Source organism: Chiroxiphia lanceolata, chromosome 4 (genome assembly GCF_009829145.1).
Source record: "Chiroxiphia lanceolata isolate bChiLan1 chromosome 4, bChiLan1.pri, whole genome shotgun sequence".
Lineage (NCBI taxonomy): Eukaryota > Metazoa > Chordata > Aves > Passeriformes > Pipridae > Chiroxiphia > Chiroxiphia lanceolata.
In genome coordinates, this window is record NC_045640.1 from 12,389,552 (window position 1) to 12,417,317 (window position 27,766).

The window sequence follows — 27,766 nt, forward strand, 5'->3', positions numbered from 1 at the left end:
AAATCATTTCTATCTCTCCTCCAGCTCTGTGGACACTTAAGTTGATAGTTTGGGTCAATATTTCATTATTCAATGAAATCAGAACCCAAAAGGTTAGTCCAAAATTAGAAGAACTCTAGAATCCATGTGGAATCATCCGCAATTCCAGAACATACAATATTGGTGAGGAAATGACACAGAGCACATAGAAAAGAACCGTTTTCTTTGTACCTCCATAGCCTGTAGCTGCCACTTCAGCATATGGAGACCTACGAAAAATGTTATTTTTACAAATTATTCAGGAGCCTTGTTTTGGCACTGTCAGAGCGTGCAAAGTAATTGCCCCAAATTTCTGAACCCTTAAATGCAGCTATATGGCATTAAAAACCAGACTCCTGTGTGTGAGAGGAGTGTACAGACTGCAGTGGCATCAGCAGCAGGGAGCTGTCATTCCACCCGCCTGCTGCAGAACACGTCAGGGAGTCAAGGCACGGGAGAATGAGAACTGATGAATCCATGTAACACTTCCTCGAGGTGATGGCAAGTTAACACGCAGGTCCAATCAGAGCTTTCAGCATGCAAAAACAAAATCAAAGCAGGGCCCTTGAGGTACTAAATATAGCTCCAACTCTAAATTTCCTGAGAAATGTTAAGGAAAGATGGAATGCATAAGAAAATTGATTTATCCTAATACAGAGTCTAGAGCTATATCTGATCTTTGGACACCTGCCTATCGAGCCACATTTTAACCAACTGCCTCCAGTGGCTTAGTTCATGTCTTTCATATCTCCTTAAAAGGGTTATTACAATAACTACTATCAATTTGAATCTGGCAGTACAACCCACAGTCTGGTGCTGTTAAAAAATACATTGGACAGGATTATGTACTAGATGACGCTACGCACCCAGAAAGCATTTGCTGAGAAACTACGACATTACAGCTTTGCAAACACTGCAGCACTGTGCATTGTCACAGATGTGTGCATTCCTGAGCTCACATGCAAGCAAACACCCTGCAATGTCTCATGTATATACAAACATATGAGCATTGACACTCTAAGAGAAAAGGGCAACATGTTTGATCTGAGTAAAATAGCAACAGATCAAATCAAGGAAAAGTGAATGAAGAAAACGAATGCATCAACTCTGTAGAGCAGGTACATCACTTTAAACTTGGAAAGCACTACATTAGGCTGCAACATTTCTACAAAAAATGAGCAGCAGGTAGAACAGCTCCACAGGCTTACAGCAGAACCCCCACTGCTGCCCCCACTCTGGCTGCAGTGCAGGGCAGAGGCTGTTCCTGCCCACTATATTTCATAACAGCATCCCTGGGACCATGTGCCCGCAGGCTTGGGGCTGGATTTGGTTTGGCATTTCTTCTGCCAGGCCTGCTCTATTCCAGTGGGCACCGAACTGCTGCTACAGCTGTAGCTGAAGTCTCAGGACATGGTGCACATATGATCAGATTGATTACAACTGTAAGAGGAAGGAGGAAAAGAAAGAGAACAGAAATCAATGACTTACTGTAGCAAGAAAGAACCAATTATTAAGCAAATCTGCTCTTGCTACTTCTGTCACACAACCTCATCCATTAAAGTTCCATCATTATTTGAATTAACTGTTGCTGTCACAGCAATAATATTCACAATCAGACACTCACATTCTGCAACTACCCAGCTTCTATTAGAACCAATTTAGTGATGCCGCCTGCAACTAATGAACTGGTTTGTAGTTTAATTATAGTGCTTACCAGATAATTTATCACACAGCAATAAAGTTTAGATTTACTTCTCATGCAATGCTGCTGCATTATTAGATGTATACATGAAGCTGCATTTTGCTCTCAATTACGCACATGTAAATCTTGAGCAACCCTACTGAAGTCAGTAGTTATTTTAAATTGATATGCTGCTACTTTGCATTCAAAAATCTATAATAAAGAGCAGAGTTTTATTCCATGTATGTGCATTACTTATAGCACTCCAGGTGGTTACTTTGATAATGATACAGAACATTTTTGTACTGTTGAAATAAATGCCAATCCTTTTACAGAAAGTGGTTTTATAATAAGAAAGGAAATGAACTAAACATTTAGTGCAAGAAGCAGCATGCAGACAATTCCTGCTATATAGTCAAAGATGATTAACTAAAAAGGAAAACTACTCTCAAAAAGGCAGATTTAATTTGCCTTAAAACCAACTTAGTGAAATATAAGCAAGCAGAAGCTGTTGTATAAAAATCTGAGATTAATTAAAGTATTAACAAAGCTCACGGTGAAAAAAAAAAGGATTGATTTTTGCAAGCGGATAGGAATAAATACAAAAAAAACCAGATAGAAAGATAAAAATATGACATTATTTTTCACATTACAATACTATATGGTTTAGTTCTAAAGCTACACAGGACCTAAACTCCAAATTTTTTGAAGTCTGAACCTGAAAAAACTCGATACTAACAGGTACATTTTTATTTTTTTTTTTTTTTAATTTAGCATAGTGGTACCATTTTACAGCTTTGACCATGTATACGCATATAGTGGCTTGCACTCTTTCACATACCCGCCTTCGAAGTAAACAGCGGCATTTAGTAATGAAGACTGTGATTCTGCTCACATACCAGTGGTAAAAGTTGAGCAGTGAAAGCAAGGGAACTCTTATATTAGCCTTATAATCCCTCTTTGGGATGTCTGGCTTGGGAATACCATAGAAAGCCTGATCCACTCTTCTATCAGTTCTCCTTTCAGTGAAATGGGGCTTAGAATACTGACAGTTAACTCACATTGCAGGTATTTGGGAAGAGTACCTTCTGCATGATTTGTAACTGACTCTGACCTGTTCAGTGGCAGACCCAGTCAAACAAAACAGATTCATATTCTCAGAGATTTTGCAAAATGTGGGCTCTGTTCCTGGGGATCCAGGCCTTGAGCAGATGCAGAATGTATAAATCCAAATTACTGAATTTCCCTTTATATATACCCCTTGTTTGCAAAAAGGTGATACTACTGTTTCCTTCATCTACAGCTAATACCCGTATATTTAGACTGCAAGTCTATTAAATCACAGTGGTTTCTTGGTTCTGTCCTGTAACAGACAAGGTACTAACTGATGGCGGAACAAGTAAATGCCACCTGTATAAAAACAGCTAATTACAAACATAAAAAAATGGGTTGTTCTGAATGATGCATGATATTTTTCGCATTGGAAAAACAATAATAAAATACACTAATTTAAAAACTTTAGGCTTTTAAAAACATTACACATTCTTTACTATGGTTTGCTTTTAACTCTTCATTTCACTTTTTAATGAAAGGAACATTTTGGTTAGAACACTCCATGAGATCCCAAAGCCCACAGCAGGTTCTATCGTATCAGAAACTTCGGCCCAAGCTGTGAAACTTTAGCTAGCAGAATGACTTTGAAGTTGCTGGAGTTCTGCAAGAAACATGGTTTTGACCTAAACCTGGAAATTTTAGAAAGGATAAGATAAAGAAAAATCCAAATGGCATCCAACCTGTGCCCCCAGCCCTTGAAAGTGTGAGTTTTATTTCTCAAACACTGTCTTTCCTCTGAAGCTGGCTTTCTCCTCAAAGTAGCATGCCTTCAAATGGTCTGTGTGTCTGCCCACACAGCAGGTAAAAGGGTGACTGCTGGTGTAAGGTGCTTACCTCTTCATAGATTTTTATTCCACAGCATCTTGTATGTATTGGAAGTGGCAGTAAGGCCTTGGACACAACAGAAGGAAAGAAAAATCGCAGAAAAGAGAATTCTAAAATACTTGGTTGGGGGGCAGGAAATATGCAGGTATGCACACACACACATAGACAAAATCAATACTAACTTATTTACATTTCAAAGCTGTGGCTGATAGGAAACCAGGAAGATTTCTGTCCTGAGGTTTTAAGTCAGCTTGATCCAGAGTTAGGGGCTCTTCGCCAAGTCAGATCCAAGTTTAGATTTCTGATATATACAAAAGCTCAGGAGCTGAGCTCAGCAGCAGCAGAAGAAACATCTGCCACATGCACATCCTCTGTCTGCATATTCCCCATGTCAAATTCCCTACCTTTTTAACCAAATTCCCAAAAGCCTTCAATGAATGACATTCCTTGGTGTCATATAACAGTGGAGAATTAATTAACAAAAAAAAAAAGATCAAAAAGAAAAGAGAGACAGAAGTGTGTAGAGAGGAGAATGGGACAGTTCATTTTCACCTCTCAGCATCACTCACCCACACAGGCAAACTGAAAAAATGGCAAGGATGGCACTTGCAGACTACTAAACACCAAAGAAATCTAATGGAGGGGCTCAAAAAGAACTGATAGTGGTGCATTCAGACTATCCTCCTACCTCCCACCAGAGATGAGCTAGAAGTATAACCAGCCCTGGTGAGACTGCAGTTGGAACTGGTTAGTACAGCTAACCTTCCTGGACCTTCACTGAAGAAACACTATTAAATTGGATTTTATTTCTGTAGCTTAAGCTCCCACACGTGAGACCACAAAAATTATGTTCGTCCATCAATCTCTAAAAGGCATCTATATATTGTACTTGGCAAGAAGCAGCCGAGTATTCAAGAACACCATGCCACTCTTGTCTGTCTTGCATTTCTATCTTGATCATCCATGTGAAGTGACCACATGGATTTAGCAGGCTCATGTCACTAATGAGCTGTGTCAAATCAGCTACAAAAATGCAATGATCACTGTATTATTGGTCTTTCTCTCCACATTGAAGTCAAATTCTTCTCTTCTCTTTACTGAACTCCCCCACCTCCTGCTACCTCTTCCTTTAGGCTGCCAACTCCTGGCATTTGTCACAGACAGAAAGCACTCATTTAGAAATAAAATGCCTGGGAAAAGCTGAATAAAGCTGAAAACAGTTGTTCCATCATATCAAATGCAAAATAAATATAACCTCATAGTGATACCAACAAATGACATAGGACAAAGTAGAAGTGCATACAAAGAGAGCAACAGCTTCCCCTTATTGCCCCATTGGCAAGTCCTTTACCGAGTTCACCTCTATGTTGGTCTCTGACCTCTCTCAAACTTCTCCTAAGTGTGCAAGAAAGATTTTGACAATGACATCTGGCACCTCCGATGCTGCCCTGAGCCCACTTCCACCTTCCTGCAGCAATCCAGCAGACCTCAGAAATATTTCTCCTTTCTGCCTCAGGTTAAACCAAACTACGGAATCTCTTGGTTTCGATTTCCTATTCCACCACAAGTCCCAGAAGCCACTGCTGTCACTGGACTCCCCGGTAATACCCACATGCAGGATTAAAATTAAGGGACAGTTAATACCCTTTCATTCACTTTTGACCTAACTGCAGTTTAGGCTTAACCCAAAGTGGCAAAACCAAGAAATACGCATAGTCAAGCTCCACAAATCAAGTTAGAACTTGTTATCTATAATATTTTGATACTACAGAGAGATTAATAACAAAAATATGTCAGCCTTCAAGATAAACAGGGAAAACAACATTAAGTAAGAAACTAAGATAAGGCTTGTGCAGCTTTGGGGCTTTTGGTATCAGTCTGTTCCACACACACAGGCTGTATTTGAGTTGCTTAAATATAAGACATTGGTCACTTTTAATATGTCATATACATAGTTTTTGTATTTCTAGAAGCTTTTTTGGTCAGAATAGTTGGATTTGTTGTCATCTAAAACATAAAACTATTTAGTCATAAATACTTAGGGCAGCAGCAGTAGAGACCCCCTGTGACTATTGCCTAAAATCTGCATTTTTATTTGAGCCATATTGAATTTAACTATTCTAATGATAACTGCTCTCACTAGGAGGTCACGGTATAACATTTCTCAGTTTGTAGGGAGAGATTGCAGCTGAACACCACCTCCAACATAGTTTTATGCTTCTCTGCTTCATGCTTTAAGGACGCATCTTCCTTTACACAGCTTTTACCTGTTAAAACAACATGCAAAGATCCCACCTATTCGACTGAAAAAAACATACAGCATAAGGCAGGCCTACAATACAAAATTACTGATTTTAATTGAAGGTACTGAAGATCTCTTCCGAGGTTTGGTTGTTTTAATTCAGCTGCTAGTTTTTCTTCCCTTATAAAACACATCAAGTCAAGCACAAAGCTGCTACACAGTACTTTGTATTGCACATGTAACTTCAGTGAGCTGGATAAAAGGACTGTGGTAAGCAAAAATCTGGAAGACCATCACCAGGGGCAGCACACCTTTTTCTTCTCCAGTTTTGTACATGAGTACAATGTCATGGATCCAGTGGATGTGCATGTGCTTACGAGCCACACAAGGCAATGGCTGGACCACCGTAAGCAAGAGGAGGATTTGGTTCGTGGTCCCAGCCCATACACATTTGTAATTTCATATTTTGACAAGTATCCTGTCTTACCTCTCCTCTAAAATTTAAAACAAGTGTTCTTTTGCAACTCTTCTCTGTACCATAATGTAAAAAATAAACAAAGAAAAAACAAGAAACAAAAAACCACAAATCAGCACATTACTTACTGCCAAACTAACACTGAACAAACACAGAAACAATGACAGTAGATACATAACAATTGTTATTTTCTACTTAGATCCTTCATAGTAGACATCTGCCAAAAGCTAAGTTAATTTCCAAAGCCTAAAATTCTTGAAAAGCCAGAAGCACTCTGGAGAGTTTTCCTACTTCTCTGACTATTGGACTACATTATGTGCACACAACTGACTCCAACAACTGACAAAAAAAAAGTATTATTTATGCTTGAGTGAGATCAAAAGCATATACAGTAAATATTTCTGACAAGATGAGGACTATTCCTGAATAAGTATCCCACAGAATTGGAGTGGAAAAGGAGAGTTCATCTTCAGCTCTTGTACAGAGGCTTGTAACCATCTCTATTCCTTCCCAGAGTAGAGGAAAGCATAAGCACTAGAAAGATCTGGAGTCAAATGCTGGCCCCAATGATTTCAGATGAGTCAGCATTTCATCCCACACTGAATATGGGAGATTTATTTTGTAAGCACAAAGAAGAAAAGAAATGCAGCTTCAGACTGTGACTGCTGACAATCAGCCTCCTGACCTGCAGGACCCTCCAGAGGGGTGAAACAGAGACACTGGTTGCAGCAGAACAGCACAAATGCTACGGGCTGGCTCCTGCTTCAGCACCACAAATGTTTGGGGCTTATTCCTTATTACTGCTACTGCCTTTTTAAATCCCTCTGGTAAAAAGAAGTAGACTTCCCTTTAGGTCTCTACCTTCTACATTGTGAACGGAAGCACATAAAAGGTTTTACTCACACTTTTAATTTCTACTGGTCCTGCATTGCCTCTTGGACAACATACAGTAAAAGACGCTGTGCAATCTGCATCCATGTGCTCAGGCTCTGCCCATCTCAGCACACCACACATCTCTCCCTGAGATACTTAGTGCAGGAAGCAATTTATTGCAAAACATTTTCAATCATCATATTTGTTTGTCTTCATATCCTTTACCTCTGTCCTACTTGTTCCTGGTGGGTTAATCTCACAATGGAGTAACCACATTCCTGGTTCTTTGGGCACACATGGGACACACGAGGCAGGGTTGCTAAGGTGTCACTTCAAAAGTTGATTTAATGCCCTTAAGATACACACTGTTCATACCTAGATTTCAAAAGACTAATGAGATGGAACAGATAAGGTCGACCCCAGCAAAAGGTGGAAATTACTACAAGTGAGGGTATCTTGAGGTAGGTGCCAGCCAAAGTTCAGACATCACGCTGTCACAAGCCCGGGGTCAACACTTTTGCCTCACTATGTGGCAGTGCAGCAAACAATAAATGAATTGCATCCAAGAGGGCGTACAGCTGTGTAAATCTGCACCCTCTGGGCACAGAGTGCTTACAGCAGTAAATGCCTGGAGTAAAACAGAGGCGCCCAAAGTACACACAGGTAATGAGCTATACCCTTGTTCGACCTGAGATACTGCTCAGTGCAACTGAAGATCAGAGTTCAGGTTTTACCAAGCAAGGAAAACATTTGACTTAGAGAGCATTATTCAGCATGTCATGGTACTCATTAAGTGTAAATCTACAGTCATTCTGCAACAGAAGCTGGAATAACATCAGTGTAAAAAAAGGTGAGATTTAGAAAAGAATTAGGCAATCTCCCTGCTTTGTTTTGCATGGACTAATTAACAATAACTGCAAACTTCACTAATGAGGCAGGCTTTATCTAAGTGCAAGCAGCAAAAAATAACCTCCTAAGCAAATCCCTGTCTAAACATTAGGTCTTCCTCAAACTTAAAAATGCATTCCATACCAATTTATTTTAATTACCCATAAGCAACAGGGGAGAAAACCACTCACATCTTAGTAATTTAAGTCCACATTTCACTAGTACACAGATGAGTTACAAAGACCTCCATAACACAGCTCAGGACAGAAATGCTGACAAGCTGTTGAATCTAACGATGCAACAGAGAGATTAAATTTACCTCACAAACTACTCAAATCCAGACAGAGACAGATGGAGAAAAGTGTATCAAATGTTGATATTTCAGGGGGAAAATTTACAATATCAATTTAGAAAACATAAAGTCTACTAAAGCCTGAATCCTCTAGTCTACAGAGGTCTCAAATGCAACTGCTGAAGGATCAATGCTACAATTAATTTGTGCAGATATTCTGAATACATATATTACATGTTTCTATCCAGCTGCCCCATACCCCATGAAAAAAAAGCTGAACCTCATTGTCCATCCACAGGAGCTGGCTTCAAATGCTGGCTCTAATTCCATTCCTTTCTGAGACTCTGGGAGAACAATTTAACTGCTAATGGCTCAGTACTAATGCTGCACAAACCCCCTGGTCTACAAAGAGTCAACTAATGAATTCTTCATGCAATTTAACTGGATGTGACTTTCCACTCATCCACTAGGATTGCAAAAATCCACCAAACGGTCTCCTGCCTCCTCCCAACAGCAAATCTTGAGCAGGCACAAAGTCACAGTCTCAGCTCTACCCAATAGCCCTTCCCCTGGCCTTGGGAAGATTTGAACCCTGGCAGACACATTACCCTGGCTAATCCATCACCCAGGCACAAGTTTGGGCAAACGAGGAGCCAGAGCCACCTGCAGCTGGCCCTGGCATAACACAGGCTCTTGTCTTGGTCAGATAGTGTTGTCTCAATCTCCCCACTTTACACTGTTAACCTAAAATTACTTTTCTTCATCCTGTAGACAACCATAAAGCCATGTTATTTAGTGAATGGGAACTACATGTCCTAGTCTACAAATCTGCAATACTACCCTGCTTCTTGTCACTGCATTCAAAGTGATAGAGAGCCAAGAAAAACTGAGCAAAATTCTTCTCCCATCTTCCCACTTCTTCATCTGCTATGAATATTAGCCCTGCATATCCTTAAATAACTTTTTCAACTTTTCAGTCATCTTCATATGATTAAAGTAAAACCTTCCCATTTACATGCAACAGCCTCTTTTCCTCAGGTGATGTTCACTCTCTGCTCAGTATCTTTATTTTCATGCTGTTAACAACTCAGTAACTAATGATGGCAGCTAAGTCTGACTCTTCCACTTATTCTTTGTCTGAAATTACAGGATGTGACTAACATGGTACATTTCTGTGGGAACAGAAGTGCCACTGGCACCACATGCAGGACTAAAAACAGGTGAAAAATGTACCTCCTCCACCACTGACCTCAGCTCAGAAGAGGAGGTCCTCTTCTTCTCCCTGCCTTTGCAATTAGCATCCTTGGTAAAAGCTACAGAAGACAGCAGATAGTTTGGCTCAAAAATTCATTTTCCCAAATTAAAGTTTCTTCAAGAAAAGGGTTGCAGCAGCTTGAGCAATACAGTCTTCACATCACAGAGGGGCCATCTAAACACTGCTGCATGTTTACCAGCTGGTTGGGGATGAGGTGGGAATTAGAATAAAGCAGAGAGAGGCACATGCAGAGAAGTGATGAGGGTGTCCCAGCTGGATGCATCTACAAGCCAACACACACAGCTGTCAAGTGGTTCGCAGACGACACAACAGCCCTGACTGTACCACACACTGAACTGGATTACACAGGTCCTCTGAACCTGAACCCCTCTGAACCCCTCAAAATGGTCAGAAAACCCTTTCTCTGCAACACTTCTGGTTCCTCCAGCTCAGCATGAATCTCACAGCCAGAGAGGAGAGACTCCAAAGCTGCCCAAATACGTTTTATAGATTCTAAGACCAGAAGGACTGCTGTGACATCTCATCTGACTCCACCCCGACAGAATAAATGAATAAATGGAATGAATACATGCAATGAATAAACACCAAAAATCTCCCACATCCTCCCAGTACATGTTTTAGAAAGCCTTCCTATCTATGTGAAACAACAAGTGATGGAGATAGAGCTGCACCCCCTGATGAGAAGTTCCTCTGGATAACACCCACACACACTCAAGTTAAAACCTGTGCTTTTACCTTCTGCTTGATTTTTTCTAGCTCCAGTTTCCAGCCACTTGATCTCACCATGTCTTTGACACCTGGATTGAAGATCCCTCTACTCTCAAAAATTATTCCCTGTGAGGGTAATTATCATTGTCACACCATGCAGAAACAGGCTAGATGCTCTCAATTCTACCATAATAATTTAAAAAATAGAACGAGTATTTTTTTTTTCAAAGTAGGTGTTTGTAGACAGAAATTGACTTCTCCATAATTAAAAACAGGGGGAAAACCCCCAACATTTTTGAAGAGAGATGTAAAGATTTTGTTTAATTACTTTGACAAAACTTCTAGGTTTTCTTTTTCTCCATAGTTGAGTTTTTTTTCTTCTTTTCCCAAATCCTCTCATCTAGGAGGCAGCTAGATGGAAATTTGTTAAAGCAGCTCTGTATTTGGGCTGGTTACCGTCTCATTAAAATTATAATCTTGACATTAAAATATATAAACATATATTTTTGAAGACACATTCTCGTCTGCTACCCATCCTCTGAAATGCACTTTGCCTCAGTTGTTATCTTAATCGTCCTTCTATTTTCATTGTTTCTGAGCTTTGATAGCAAGTTCTTCTGTTGTTTTAAGACACAAAGAGAAACATTCAAATGCCACTGAAGGATAAATGTATACAGAAAAACAATCATGAGCACTATAAATTTATTACTTCTAGCTGTATAACAAGATGACCTTATTTGCAATATATCATATTCACTGGCTGTTACATAGTGTCTTTTGAAATCTGTTAATTCTGCAGTAATGTCTTAATAATATCAAACTGTGTGTATTACAAAGCATATATATTATCTCATGTATTGAAATAACTTCTCATTACAGAATTTCCTAACTCCTACATCTCCATTTGACAAACATTTAAACAATTTTTACCTCGTATTTTAAAGTATGGCTGACAAATGCAGAAGATGAATACTTACAGGAAAACAGGGGAATACTAATGAGTATATTTTTTATCTATGACATTGCATTTTTCTGTTTTCATTGTTCACAGAGCTAATACAGCCTGGGGAAGACAGTGCTGCTTCAAAATGCAGTTACTGATAGATGCAAATCACAAATAATGGCATATCCTTTTTTCCAAGTATCTCCTCCCTTAAATCTGAGTAATTTTAAAATTAAATTATATTTTAAATATGAGCATTATCAGAAAGCCAATCGAGAGAAGAATACTAGGCTTTATTTCTGCTGTTTGCTCACCCAGAAAAACTGTCATTTGGTTTCTCTCAGAATAAAAAAAGAAATCTTCCTGCTATCAGTAACAGGAGGAAGAGAGCTTGGTTTTCCAATCCAAAATTAAACTTTGAGACCAGAAAGTAGAAGGAGGGAATAAATATGAAAGCCCATAAGTAATCATTGAGGTCACCTTCTGAACCACACACCGATTTTTCTGACAACAAACCTACTCTAATCTAGAATAGAGGTTGACAATGATGTTCCTGTGGTTGCAACACTCCATTGTATCAGCCAAATTAGTGTTTCTTTTATTCATAATGTCCTTGTGTTTTGCTGTCCAAAGTCACTCAGGTGAATTTACTGAATATATTTTCACAACAGTAGATCAATTGGAAAAGCTTAGGAGCACATAATTATTCCATATCATTGCATTTTACTGCTGTGATAGGATAAAGTTATCCAATGGGGGAAAAAAAAAAATCCATTTCAGAGCACAGAAGGTTTATTTCTTTCTCTTTTTGTGTTCCTAAATGTCCCTAGCTCTTATACTTTCATAAGCAAAATGATTCACTGCAGGAAATGAAGCGTTAGTGCAGCTTCACGACATTTTGAAGCTACAGCTGTTTCAATAACAAGAGTTTTAGCCCTGAATGTAGTAGTAGCACTTGGAGTTGAAAGCATCTATTGAGTGAAGAAGGGCTTGACCCTTTGCTCAGTGACTTCAAAGTTGTGAGTCATATGGCCTGAACAGAATCCCTCAAGTCTTTAGAAATAAAACTGTAACAAAACCATTATGCTACAAACGGCTTCTGTAAAAAAGCACATCTATCATTATGCACCAAACTACATAAATGAGTCTGAAAACTTTACCCACACTTTTCAAAGGCTAAATGCAAAGAAATAGAAAGCTGCAGGCCTGGACAGCTCGGTCCCACTGATCTGGGAGGAGCTGGTTCAGCTCCCACAGCAACCTGCAGCACAGGGTGGCTCTGGGCTATGCTCTCTTCCCTAGAACATCATTTGATAACATCTACATAAATTGCTTTGTCAAAGGGAACAGTTAAGAATCACAACTCCCAACAACTGTACTGTCTCCAATCTTCTTCAGCAAAGATTGCTTCATTTACCAATGACACAGTACTCTTTCTTTGCATCATAACAACCCTTTTCTAATAGCTTCAGTGAGAGCTCCCATCTCTCAAGAGCCTCAGCCAGGGTCAATAGGCAATGGATGAGTCTCTAAAAAGAAAGGAAATACCTGCAGGTGTTGCTGATCAACTGTACCACAGAATCACAGAATATACTGAGTTGGAAGGGACTCACAAGGGTCATTGAGTCCAACCCTACACAGAACCATCCCCAAGAGTCTCACCATGTGCCTGAGAGCACTGTCCAAATGCTTCTTGATCTCTGTCAGGCTCGGTGCTGTGACCACTTCCCTGGGGAGCCTGTTCCAGTGCCCAACCACCCTCTGGGTGAAGAATCTTTTTGTAATATCCAACTTAAACCTTCCCGTGAAACAACATCAGGCCATTCCTCAGGTCCTGTCACTGGTCACTACAGAGAAGAGATCAGCGCCTGCCCCTCCTCTTCCCCTCACAAGGAAGTTGTAACTGCAGTGAGGTCTCCCCCCAATCTCATCTTCTCCAGGCTGAACAGAACAAATGACCTCAGCCGCTCCTTATACGGCTTCCCCTCAAGGCCCTTCACCATCTCCATTGCGCTCCTCTGCACACTCTGTAATGGATTCATATCTTTCTTATATTGTGATGACCAAAACTGCCACAATATTCAAGGTGAGGCCACCCCTGTGCAGAGCAGAGTGGGAAGGGAATAGAAGAGGTAACAGCTACTACAAGCACAGTCTCACGTCCAATATAATGAAGGTAGAACAGGGAAATATATTTGAATAACCTTCGTAAATTATAATTAAGATGGAGGCAAGAACCTCTCAATAATCAAAAACAGAGAGAACATTAAAAAAAATAAAAACAGGGAACTAGGAAATGTTGAGGAAATCAACTCTCCAGAAAAAAAACAGAGTAATATTGGTTCCAGTGAAGGAAGGGGAAAATAACTGGGAAGGACACAAACCAAAAGGAGAAAAATACTGCAAGCAGCAATATCAAAAACAGGAAAACTGTTAAACAAAATAATGGAGAACCTGAGGAAGAAACTATGGGAATGAATGCTTACTCTACCCAAGAGCAGTGAACATTAGGTATTGGTCTAAACAGACAGTACCAGTGTTTAGAAAAGCATTTATACAAGAAATATATAAAGGATTTCAGAAATTAATCCATAAACATGCTTCCATGCTCTTAGTAGCTTCTGGTTTATGTAGCATCTTTATTAGAAATGTAAAACAGATGTCTGTGGGTGGCATAGCGTCACTGAGGTTGGACACTGAAATGACCTGGGAAAAAGTACTAAATCCAAGCAATACAACGAACTCCAGCAATACAACAAAGAAAAGCCACTGTAATGAAATGCACTTTGGAAAGATTCAATGAATTCACAATCAGCCTTGACTCCCCAGGAAAAGAGATTGTCTCTTTACGGTCATATGGGCAGTTTGATTAAAATCTTTTGCTTGCTATTATGGGAAAGATACACTTTGATCTGTGAATCAAGATCCTTTCCAGTGAAGAGACATTGGTTAACTGTATCCTGAAGTACTCAAGTTCTAACAGAACTCGAGTAATTCATGATTCTTCTAAGACACAGAAGAAGAATGAATACTAAAGAATATAACAAAAACTTCGTCTTCCTTTAGATGGGTATTTTAATTCAACAAATCCACACAGACACACATACACTCAAAAAGTGATAACGCTGAATCTGAAGTGAAAAGACCTATTTTGCAAATAGGCCATGAAAAATAAAATGTTCCCTAAAATGACTGCCATGCCAGACACACAAGGGCCAGATGAACCTATTTGATGACAAACCATCCTTAATTTTCCTGCCTACAGCAGACTCTAAGGGGTTAACTACATGAGAGCTTTTTCCTATTCAAAGCTCTGTGCAACCTATTTCCTTACCCAGAACATCTCATGCATTGTGTTAGCGCACAATGACACTATTCAGAAATTCTTATGATTCATTCTTTTTCTGTCATTGGTTTTAGGCTACTGGCTAGGAAAGTGTTACTGTAGAGTAACGTGGGTGCTCTGCTTAAAATAACTTTGGGTTTTTAATTTCCCTCTTCTCAGCTTAGGGTGACACAAGCTGAAGTAGAATCTGGCCCCTTCTATTTCTTAAATCTATGAAATGTGGCTTCATTACCCCCTCCCTCAGATATAGTAACAATACTCAGATCATTAATGTCAGAGAATTGCTAAAGCCCAAAGCAATACCAATGATTTCGTCCAGCTGAGGGAGCAGGTCTATTCTTCCATAAGGATCCAATAGCTGATAAACCTTTCCATTCTAGAAGGATGCTGCTATCAAATGTGCATCAGCTTCTTCTGATTTAAACATCCATTTGCATCTGAAAAGATACTCTTCCCAAATTATAATGTGTGCTCCACATGCAATGCATCACAATAATCAAATAACAGGGCTAAGAATGGCATGGAGGCTTGAACATTACACTTCAGGGCTCATGGCTCCTGATACCTCAAAGTTGACCCATCTGTAATTAAAGATGATAAAAGAAAACCACTGCAAGCCTTCATGCCCCCAGAAAAGCTGAGAGAATAAGTTAATACAACAGAACAGGCAGGGAAGTGTCTCATGGAGAGGCAGTTTGTGGCTCCATCTCAGCTTGCCAGGCCTCCAACTATGACTTCCTCAATCTTGCTCCTCAGTCAGGTATCCACACTAAAGAATAATCTGAACTGTAAGGGTCTGGTTTGTTTTATTTAGAATATGCCAGGAAAAGGAAGAAACCCTCTACAAAACCAAAACTACAGAGGGTAGAGTTAACTCTTTCCAGGTTTGGATCCAGACTCATCTGACAAACCTAGCTTCATCCCACATCTGTTGGGAAGATGGAAAATTTATCCCTCAGGAAGGGCAATTTGCATAGCAAAATGTTGGTGGCTGAGCAAAATAAGGAGCTTGTGTCCAACTTGTTTCTCAGACTGCAGAAACCAAAGCTCTAAAAGATTATGGTATCTCCTTGTTGGAAGACAAAAACAATGTTCTTTAACAAAAGATGCTGTAACACGGAGGATTTTTCTCTACCTACACATATCATTTCAATTTTGATGAAAGTCTCATAAATAAAATAAACAAAACTGTCTCTCTCCCTGGCAGGTCATTTTTTATCATAGCCAAATTTCTTAACAAGTAGCAATTACCAGGCCACGTTGCCTGTAAGTGCACCCAACAGTCACAGACTACGAGATGACATATTATACCCATGAATACCTCACAATTGAAACACATTTTCCCTATGGGACTACATCACTGCTTGATTTAATTTTTCCTGACATTTGGCCTGGAGCTTCTTTAAAGAAATGAACTTAGGATGGCTTTGCTGACAGCAAAGGACAAACCATGGCTATATACTCAAATCCTACTTAAATCATGCACACTACCCTTTTAAAACACAAATCCTGCATAAATTGCAGGACGGTCACAGAGACCTATTAGTCAGAGTTCATCTTCTGTTGTTTGAGGATGAGCTATAGGTCCACATGTGCAATATAAAAGGTCGGGCACAAATCATACAACTGTGAAGGAATAAACATTTTCACCAGTGACAAATTTATTGATGTGGAAGGAGACATGCCAACTCGTCAGAATCCCTACCAGGGTGTTTTACAACCTCAATCGTTCTTACTATGAATCACCCATATCTGGCTTGGATTGGTTTCTTTTTCCTTATCCTCCACAAACTTCTCTAAAAACTGGTACATAAAAATATTCCATTTCAAGAGTGCTCCTAAGAGAGAGAGGCAAATGGAGAAACGTACTGTAAACTGAGGGAGAGAGGTTAAGAATTCGAGTACTACAGTGCTTCTAATAAATCTCCTGCCTGAAGAGCAGCCAAAAAAGTCTACATTAATTCCCCAATTAGGTTATATATTTCTCTTTAACATTATGAAGCTGTTATTAACATTATGAAGTTGTGTGTCTCTTCAAATATTAAATTTAAGGTCTATTTTAAGTGACACGTTGACAAGTTCAGAGAGGGAAGTGCTCTGGCTTTGATACAGGGACAATACCAGCACCTATGGAGTATTTCCAATGGTTCCATGGGAGCATCTCTGAGCCCTGTGCTTGAGGACCACCCTGTAGCTGTGTGATCTCTGGTTCTGTTGGAATCCTTGGTTTCAGTATTGAGGGGAGCTGAATCTATCTAGAAGAGAAGACCTACCTAGTTTTTATTGTGTAAAGCTCTAAGAAATTATTTGTATTTTCCTTAACTTATAGATATTAATGGTTTCCCAAAGGAAAAGGAAAACTATGTAAAAAAATGAAAATTAAGACTGAAATAGGCCTGGCCCCAGTTGCATTCTTCTGAGGACAGTTCTCTCTGAGCTCCACATCTTCACCTCAGAGTCGTCTAACAGTAAATGCTCCTCAACACAAACCCATCCAGGGCTGACATTCCCTCAAGATAGCAAATAAATGCCTATATCCCAACAGGAGCAGAAAGTACTTCATCCATAAGCAGACTGGTCATCCAGGAACCAGTGAAACATTGTGACAAGTCAAAGCAAGACAAACAGCAACTCTTTGTGGTTACCATTACACTAGATGCACTCTAAATTTTGTGATCCTCCTTGGACATTTTGAAGCACTTCATCCAAAGGCAAGTTTTTCAGGTATTGTATAATCTGTTCCATACAAGTATCTCTAAACTCAATTATTTCTCATGCTCTTTTATAGTCCTCCAAATCTGATTTTCTTCTTGCCCTCTAGAGCAACTTGATAAGAACACAGGTGTCGAATAACCCATTTCTGGGTTAAAAATGGTCAGTTCAGGATGAAAATTGGCCATGTTGACCAGTCTCTTTGAATACATGAATAAGTGGGAAAACACTTGAAAGCAGCTGAGATCTGCCCCATGAATAGCAAAACAGAGAAATGAGATACTTTCAAATGCCCACTATTCACATTTCTCACTCTTTCAAATGCGCAGCCGGTTTGTTTGTGGACACCAAGGGGTGGCACACTCCAAGCTTAGACCTTAAAAATCACCTCTTCCCTTTTTCATGTATCTACAGGATTACTTATGTTTTTGTTATCAGGGTATCTTTTATGCCCTAGGCCATCTTTTAGAAGTTGGAGAGACAATCACAAGCAATCTGAGTTCCTGGTTATCACACAAACCTTGGATGAAATGTTATCACTGAAAACATGCAATGAAATGCACTTAAACCACCACAAACTAAAGAAATGGAAAGGCTTCCTAGATAAAAAGACTGCCTACATGAACCGTGTTTCATAGTGTTGGTGAACTTTGTATGTTTTGGAAAAAAAATTCTCCCCACCTTCCAAATGAAGTGAAAAAGTTTCAATTTGATCTTTGAAAATACTTCCTTCTGGAAAGGCCAAAAGTGTCTTTTAAGCCTTTAGGTTTGCACAAAGAACCTGGTCTAAATCATACCTCTCAAGAACAAACAACAGCTCCTTCCAGTTCAAATGAACTGAATTCTTTTTCCAAAACTCAGTTCTTTTGCTGAGCTCTTACTCCCTACTGTGTCCCTCTAGCACACCTCATCGACGTCTCCCTTTGCCCAGGTCACTCTCAATAATAATGATTTTCACTCCCAATGTTGTAACTCAAGCTGCTCATCTTGCCCTAAGTTTCTCTTGCTTGAGGCAGTCAGCACCAAAAGACAGATTATATTGAGCCACTTTTTCTCCTAGGTGTGTAGCAGATCCTTGGTGTGACCAAAGCATGCCTTTCAACTCTCTGCTTCCATCTCATGTATTTAGGAGAGAATGTCAGGCAGGGACAGTCCCTCCATCACAACTCCATGCTTGGTAGAACCATGACCTCATTAAAGGACCCAAATGCTAATATTTCTGTGTCAGATTGCAAAATGGTAAGTAAATTTGTTTCTTAACAACACTGTAAACCTTCTAAACCACGTATAAGCAGCAGAATAAAACCTTTACATTGCTAGGGTAGAATAAGATATTTTAGTGCCAACTCTGGTCCATTAGATTTTAATTGGCTCCAGCTGGCAGTCCCATAAACTAAAACATTTTTTACCTGCAGCTGAGCAGCTGTCCACACAAAGTGAAGAAAAAAATTTCCTACCCAGTAAAAAGAAGAAAATATGTTGCCTGTAACTTCTTCCTTACAGTCTAATACAGAACTAAGTACAGCCAGTGTACCAGATTAAACAGCTCCTTTGGAGAACCTTTTTATCCAAAATCCAAATAACCTCAAAACCTTAAATTCTGCAATGCATTTACACAAAGAGAATCAGTCATTCAAACACATTCCTTCAAGGAATCTGTATAAAGCTGTACTAGTAAGAGAATTAAATTTAAGTTGGAAACTTAATATAAACTCAGAAAGGGAAATGATCAGGGTTTTTCCAACTCAGCCTGTGCTTTACCTGTCTGCACTGTGGGACAGGGTACCTCACTGCTTCTTGCTGACAAACTCAATAGGCATTACAGCTGAGACTGGAGGATTCCTTTGACATTTTCCCACTCAGGTAAAAAGGATTCAGTCGCAGAAACTGCAAACTGAATTATTTCTGCCACTACAACAATGAAGTACAATGTTAGTCAAGTCCACATATTGTCTATGAACTTGTAGAGAGACAGATAGATACCAATTAAAAACAGTTCACAAAAATTTTAGCAGCTTGAACAAATTCTTATCACAGTAATCCAGAGTAACAAGCAAACCAAAGAGAGATTACAGATTTTCACTTGAAGACAAAGATCCCAGCTTGGTCTGTTAGATTTCAACTGGACTATTACCTTTTCCTTAGATTTATTCGCCTTCGAGTTGAACGAGGAGGAGAAAAAAAACCACCAACAGAATTTTAGTCTGACCCGCAGCTCAGTCTTTAGTCTCACCTGTATTACTGCTAACAGTGTTAGTAACAGATGTGATACTGCCTCCTGTAATCCACCCCTCAGAGGAGAGGGTGATTCACAGGACAGACAAGCCCTTCACAAACACTGTAGCGTTCCCCAAGGTCCCTGCTGAGCTCCCTCTCCACCACCAGCAGTACAAGGATGATGTCATTGAGGTCTGCAGGCACTGTCAAATGACCACAAAATCACACAGAATCACAGAATATGCTGGGTTGGAAGGGACCCACACGGATCATCGAGTCCACCCCTGAGCCCTGCACAGGACCATCCCCAAGAGTCACACCCTGTGCTCAAGAGTATCACCCAAATGCTTCCTCAACTCTCTCAGGCTTGGTGCTGTGACCACTAGCACACAAGGAGCTGCAAAAATCCCCCTTTTATGATTGACATGTGCAGCACCTGTAAGAAGAGGAACGACATAGACTCCCCTTTAAAATCTGGAAACTGAAACAGGTGTTGTGTTGTGTCCCAGCTGAGCACACAAGCCCCATTCTCCTGCCTCCCTTGCCCTGCTCTTCTCTGACTGTCACAAAGGTGAGGAACTAGAAAAAACATCCTGAAACGTGAACACTTGCAGTGCTGTGCAAGCCTTCAGAGCTTGAAGCCTTGAAGATTTTCTCTAGCCAGGGAGCATCCAGGAGGACACAATGCTCAGCTTCCTGCCCCACTCAGAAATGAGCAGACTCACACTGTGGGTCCCTCCTGCCAACACATGCACCGGTAATAAAGCAAACAGACAGGGCTATTTAAAAAATGACCCTAACGATGTAAATTAGACAAACATTAATAAACCCAGCAGGCTATTTCCCTACTGGAAACACCACCATAGATCAGAACAGCTCTCACATCAGTGATTCATATTGTTATACAAGGTCTGTGTCTGAAAATAAAAGTTCCACATGAGACTTGCATTGGAAACACCTTATCCACCAGGATCGTCATTATTATTTCTGAAGTACAAAGAGGCCAATAAAAGAGCTGCATTAAAACAGGCCCCCTGTTACCAGAATGCTGTGATTAAATGTTTGACTTACAGTTTGCTTTATTAAGCAAAGCAAACACCGGCAGATTTCCAGATTTCTGAACTTGGAGTCATTTTTCAGCATTAGGGCTGACCCAAACCTGCTCATGTCCTACAAGCCTGGACAATGTACATAATGCAAACCTACAGGTTATGTTTTATCCTACCGTAAATTGTTGGCTGCATGATTATATAAGGGCTAATTTACTGATGGGGGATCTCTTAAAGCTACACAACAGAGAGACTAAAGAATCACAGGTTTTGCTCTTGATGGAGAAGCTACAACTTCTTACTTTAAAATTAAAATTTTATATTAAAATTTAGTCAAAGAATTCTCAAATTCCTAATATTTTTTGTTAATTATGTCATTTCTATATGTGAAACAATGTATAATATTCAAAAGAAAAACACTAAGGAACTACAGATTAACAGCCAAAAGACAGCAAAGTTAAAGTATTTTTTCCTACCTCCTTACTGGAGAAAGACGTAAGTATAAAGATAAGCTTCTTAAACACCTGTAACAGAATCCAGATCAATGAGACTATCAGCATGTCAGAGGTAGATGAGGCTCCCAAGTCCCTGCTAGCCATGGTCCACCCTTCCAAGGCTTTCTCTGGATGTACTGGTACAGCTAATCCTGACTTTGCAGATCAATGGCCATTTTAGCACTTGAGATCTCTCTCTCCCAACACTGTCTTCTGCAATATCCTAGTGTGAATAATTAATATCACACAAGACAAATATTTAATTCTATGCTAGCAACAAAAAAACAGGAAAGTAGGCCAAACCACCACTCCAAACAGTTTTTAAATCTGATGTCAGCAACCAGCACACAATGCTGAACAGCCCTAGACTGTTGCTTTAGAAGCTGAAAAGCTTTAGACTCTTACAAGATCTTTACCCACTTGGTAACAAAATCTTTGCCTCCTGCTTCATTCACATGTAGACAACTCTATTCAGATATTTAAATTCAAAACAAGAATCTTACCCTGAAGTCTAAAGGGATGATGGAGGTTCCGGTTTCACCAAATGCATTGTCATCCAGTCTTTTCCACCCCAGAGGGAGGAGTGCCTTCATGAGGAACGTGGGAAAGCTTGCACCAGAGACAGATTTTGCAATATATCGGTTTGTTCAGTTACAAGTGAAAATTGTGCATGCTGTTCCTTCTACCTGCAACTTTTCAGTACAAACTAAATTTTAGGTATGCAGTTTAGCCACTGTTCCTCACGGTTTAGCTGTTCTGTTCCACTGTATCTCGGTACCATCAAACCTGTGAGGCCACAAAGGATTTAAGCATGTCATTTAATCATTCTCCAAAAGACAAGCTGAACAATGTCACATCTTTATCACTGCATATGGCATCACTTACCCTGATAGCTGTAAAAGCAAGAATCACTGTTAAGCATTTAATCCTGTCAGACAGGGATATTAACCTGCTATTTTAGAAGCCATTGCCATCTGATCTGTGTGGTACTGACAATGATGGCTTCCCAAGGAACAATTCTCCCTGCCAAACCAAAGAACGGTACAAATAGCTTTGACGGAGATGGAACTCTGCATGTGGTGGAGAAAACTTCTGAAGGAAGTTGTTCAAGTAAAGACAGTGGGGGGGGAAAAACAGGTTCTTTAAAACATTCATTAACTGCCTGTAATACATAACAGATTCATCCCTTTCTCTTATTTGTAAGTATACTCACATATATTATTATCTGTGCCTACGAAGATAAAATCAAAGAATGTCCTCATGCCACAGTTAATGTCCTAGCAAGGATCTCAACCCTAAAGTGTACCTAAAAAGTACACTTCAAGGGGGAGAAATTGAACAAACAGAGGATTCTGAGTGACGGATTAGACATTTGCTTGAACAGCACTGAGCTTAGACTAAACACAACTGAATGAAGCAACTGGACTGAGCTGAGACTAAGCACAACTGAAGGAAGCAATTGGACTCTGGATTCTGGGCAGAATACAGCCAAACCAGCTGGACTCAGTTGACAATGACTCTTTCAGACATGAGATGTTCCATTCATATTTCACACAATGGCTACATGAGTAATGAACAGATGGTTTTGCTGTTCGCACCACTTAGTGGAGCATGAAATGATGCACTGACAGGTAGGAGAGAGAAGAATTCGAAGCAGGTGTTGTAGTAATGCTATGACAGCATACAGGATGTCAAAATCCAGGGTGCAAAATATTTAACCAACATGTATTCAGAGGCTCTAAAATTACAGGTATTAATAACTAATTTTTAAAAATTATTTTGTAAGATCAAAGGAAAAAAATTACAATAAGCTAGGACGTTTTAGAGTGAACTCTGTAACTAATTTGTTCATGCCTGTATGTTCTTCTGTACTAATGGAAGAGAGACAAGGATCATCCATATATATATATATGCCCTCCAAGCTTCACTACTGCAGTGCATGGTGCATTGGACTGAAGGCTGTAGAGGTCTAAACAAGCTCCAGCTGGTGTAAAAGGCAGCTGCCCAATTAGTAATGGGTTTACTGTCTCACAGACACATTGATGCTCTGGACATTGCTCACTGATGAGAATAAAATTAAAAAAAAAAATAAATAAAAAAATAAAAAACCCAAACCAAACCAACAAAAAGAACTCAATGTTCTTGTCTTCAAATCTATCCTATGATTTGACCCTCAATGGGAAATTCCAGGATTGAGTTTCTGCCATCATATGATGGTGTCTGGGTCTGGAAACTGATTTGCCTCCTCAAGCTAACATGCAGAATCGCACCAGTTTCTCTTGGAGTTAAGTCACCATGCAAAACCTCTCTCAGAAGCCAAAAAAACTCAACTTCAAAATACATTTTGAATTCTTTATAAGTCTCATGAGTGACTTTTTAAATGTAATTCATTAATTTAGGACTGAAAGTTTTCAATATTTTAACAGGAAATGCATAGCAAATTTCATTTCTTCATAAAATATTGTAATAAAATTTTAACATTTAATTAAGTATTAGTAACAAAATACGAAGTAATTATTTTAGGTGTTATATTAGAAACAGTTTGGGTTTTTGCTGCAGCTCTCACAATGTGAATGAAGTAAGAAAGAGTTTCTCTTTCATGGGGACATTTGTCTCTGTGTGAGAAGCCGCACTCGGGAGCAGCACACGGACTCCTCATATGTCATTTGTCCTTAGGGTTTTACCCGTATTACTTACCTGCTTGGGCCTTTTCTCATATTTTTGGACAAACACCTTGCTAAAGACAACATGTTGGGATTGACATCTCTTCCACTTCTGAATGAATAGCAGCTCCAAGGCTCAACAGCCACGTAAAGCTACTGTTAATGAGACAGAGCTTGGATCTCACATCCCTGCTGCTTCCAACTTTATGGTATAATAAAAACAGCAACTGTTACCTTGGAAAGATGAGATGTAATTAATGAGAGCTATAGCCCACTGGGGTGGAACACACCCGTGTTCGTGCAATCTGCGCAGCAACCCTGACTGCGCCCGCTTCACCAGGGGCTTTATGTCTCCTCCCAAAGAGGGCACCCGCAGCACCGCCCTCCAGCTCCGGCTCACGGCCCCCGCGCCGGCTCGGAGGAAAGAGACTGCCATCTGCTGAGGCAGCGAATCCATTGGCAAACAGGGAGTTAACGCGAGGAAGAGAGGATTCCTGGTAAAGGGAAGGAGTTTAGAGAATTTCCACAGACATCGGCTGTTCACACTAACAAAGATTTAACAGGGAATAATAATTTAAAGTAAATCTTTTTCTTCCCTTCCTCACCAGCCACTTTCCCTTAGTCAACAAACTGGTTTTCTAATGGGAATTATTCATTCCATGTATACTTTTACAACGTGTAACCCCTGTAATCCTTTTGCTCTGGAGGACAGAGATTGCTGCGCCTGCTGTTTTGCCGCACTGAAGAAGCAAAGCAAAAAGGTGGAGTATCAGAAAAAGGAAACAAGAAAAGGAGAGTGGAGAGTTGCAGGGGAGGCTTTTGAGCACTCAGAGTTCACCAAAACATTTATATGAAGCAGCCAGTGGAAGATATCAGAGAAAAAGCAGTAAAACATGTAGTGAATAAAAGAACATTGCCACAAACAGCTCATCCCCACTGACAGAGCCGTGGGTTCCTACCATTAGGATAGAGTTTAATAAGCCTGAGCACTTGAAAAGCATCTCAAAGCAAAGATCTCAAAGCAATTGCAAATATTAAGATTCCTTCTTGCACCAGGTGCTCTGCATACTCAGCTATTAATATCCATCAGAGCCAATGATATTCAGGATCTCACAGTACCCAATTCTAGTTGATTAAAAGCCTCAAAACAATACAATGACATATGAATTATTGCCTCCAATTTAACCAGGAAGAAACGAAGAAATAAAAGAATTCTTTCAGAAGGTGCTGCATGCCTCTAGGTTCCACTAATTTTCCTGGCAACTCAGAGAGTTCCTACAGCAGAAATAAAGCTGAATGTCTGTATGAATATACAGTAATTACCCAAATAGCAAATGCTGGGAATGTCTGGGTGTTCAGAATGAAAAGCAAGTTGTGGGTTTACATTCAGAAACTAGGTGGCTCATATAAGCACCTGGTTGTAGAACAAGTAAACTCAACATTTTGTTCATGTGATTTTTCAAATGTCATCCAGCAAGCTGATATCAAGGCTGGGATGAGAATATACGACTTTTTATTCCTAGCCAAAAATGCCGTCCCATTTTGCTCACAACGGAAAACGAGCCAAAACCAAGAGGGTAATTATTTTATCCCAGGATAACTCAATTTCATTTAGCTAACTCTGCCCTGAAGAAAATAAAACTTTTCCGCTTTACTTCTTCCCAGTGCTGTTACAACAAGCATTACCACATAATTTCAGCTGACTGCACCTGTTCTTGACAATGTCACTTTCCAACTGTGCAGAGATTTAGAAATGGTTATTAAACACTCATCAAAGAATAAAAACAAAATTGAATCTAAATGGACTGTGCTACACTGCATGGAAGAGAGACAGCTGGCAGAGCTACACTGCACTGAGGCATCCTGTCAGGCTCCACGAGGAATGCCATCCAGCTCCACTGGTAGCATCATGGCAGTAGTGGCAGACTCCCACATTCCAGGCTACCTGCTCGAATCGATTCTCCATACCTAGCAAGAGATGTCTTCCTTGGTTTCCTTCTGACTGCTGAATACGGACATACTGAGAAGCACCTGAACAGAATTAATTCAGTTGGTTTGTTAAAAAAGTATCAATATCACTGTTCATTTTTTATCTTATGTTCTTTCAAGTAGAATCACCCATTCTCACACATCATTCAAGGCAGAAATGCCTGAAATAAAAGTAATTTCCTATACTATACACCCTCCAGGAAAAAAGAATTAGGCTCATTGGAAAGTCCGTATTTGCTTTTTACAGCCAACATTTTTATTGAAACAAATTGTCTCTTGCATAGACACAGAGATGCCACACATTCCCATCTCTCAGGGAGGTCCTGTCATTGGCTAGGTGCTCTAAAGAGTGTGGGAAGTGGCTGCAAATACAACATGCCCCGTTCCCACCAGCAAACTGCCTTGCAGGCAAGTTAGAGAAGGCTCCAACACCCAGCTTGATTTGATTACAAAGCTGTTACCTACAGTCATGAATATTTACAGCCATTTCCAGAAGTGACTTGCACGATTTGGAGCTAAAGACTCTCTTAGAGAGATGTTGGGACACCGTCCTGCTCAACTGCTGTAGAGTGTTAGTAAATAACTGATTTCTTTGTTACCAAACTGTGGAGCTAAAAGTGGAAAGGGTGAAGGAGGAAACCTTGGGGAAAGGGGTCTGATCTCATTTCTTATCAACAGTTCACTGCTGCCAAATGCAGCCATCAGAGAAAATCTAGCAAACTTTAAACAGTTAAGACTGGAAAGACTGAGCATCCCCCAGAGAATAGCTAATGGGATACAGAGCTTTTCACCTCCGGGTCACGAGCTCAAATCTGGCTCCTCTCAGGAGCAATGATTTGCTGGGCTGCTCCTCAGTGGGTAAAAGGATGCTCTTAAACCAGCCCAGGGCTTGCTGCTAGTCAGCAAATTTTGAGAAATAATCCCTTGCACACCAGCCCCGCTCTGAGAAGAGGCTGTAACTTCTGCATGCACAATGTCTTACTATCACAGCCGAGGCACATTAGCATTGAGAATGAGGTAGAAATACACTGCCCAGGATGCTTATTTAAATTTCAGCACTTTCATCTTCTGTCATGGTTGACAGTTCCCAATCCAGTGTTATGTACTAAGCTCTTTTATTCAAGATGTTTTTCTTACTGTTTCTGCTTCATATAAATGGCCTGACAAACTCGTATCAAGCCGTAGAGGGAGGGCAATGGGAAGGAATGCAAATAAAAGAGTAGCTAAACTTTTAGGTTACAAAATGGTATTTTTCTCATACAGTGATACTGTGGAACTGCCTCCCATGCATTATTATAGATGTCACATATATAAATGGATTAGAGAAATTAGAGAAATGAGTAAGAGTCATAAGAGGTCTGATTTAATGGGCACTAGAACAGGACTACGGAGACTTGGAACATGTACTAATTCCAACTGAAGTCAAAATTAACATCCCCACCTGCTGTAATGGCATGTGGACAGATCATTTATATAGAATTTAGTGAAGTTAGTGGAATAACAGGTGATAAATTCATCTCCAAATATCCAGACGCATATTTAGAATCACAAAATATAAGGGAGAGGATCTCTAGAGGTCATCAGGTCCAATGCCCTGATGAAAGCAGAGTCAGCTCCCAAGTTAGAGCAGGCTGTTGAGGGTTGTACCAAATCAAAGGGTGAGGATCCCACAACACGTCTGGACACCCGTTCTAATGCTTAACCACCAATGGCTTTCATGGTGAAAAAGTTTTTACTAATATCTAAATTTTTATGTGCTTTTTAACAGCAGTGGATCAAGAATGTCCCTGAATTACTGCTATCCCAACTTAATGTAATCAGATGTAATGACATACTGTATCCTCTCCTTTTGTTTCCCTTCTATTTAACAGGAAAAAATGCAGCTGAAAAAGGGATAAAATCTGCTTGTTTGTCATCTCAGAATCCACGACATTAACTGCTGTCACTCTTTTAAAGCAAAGT

The 27,766-nt window shown here is 39.9% G+C and overlaps 1 protein-coding gene across 9 annotated transcripts in view; it reads right to left on the bottom strand.

Annotated features, from left to right (window-relative positions):
- The window catches only part of SORCS2 (sortilin related VPS10 domain containing receptor 2), a 598,972-nt gene that overhangs the window by 441,096 nt on the left and 130,110 nt on the right, over positions 1-27,766 (bottom strand). The window contains exon 1 of one of the 9 annotated variants that reach the window (XM_032685843.1): positions 9,657-9,977. The exons of the other annotated variants lie outside the window; for them this stretch is intronic. The gene's annotated coding sequence lies outside the window, so the exon portion shown is untranslated. Of the gene's footprint in view, positions 1-9,656; positions 9,978-27,766 lie in introns of those variants that run through there. 9 annotated transcript variants of the gene reach the window in all.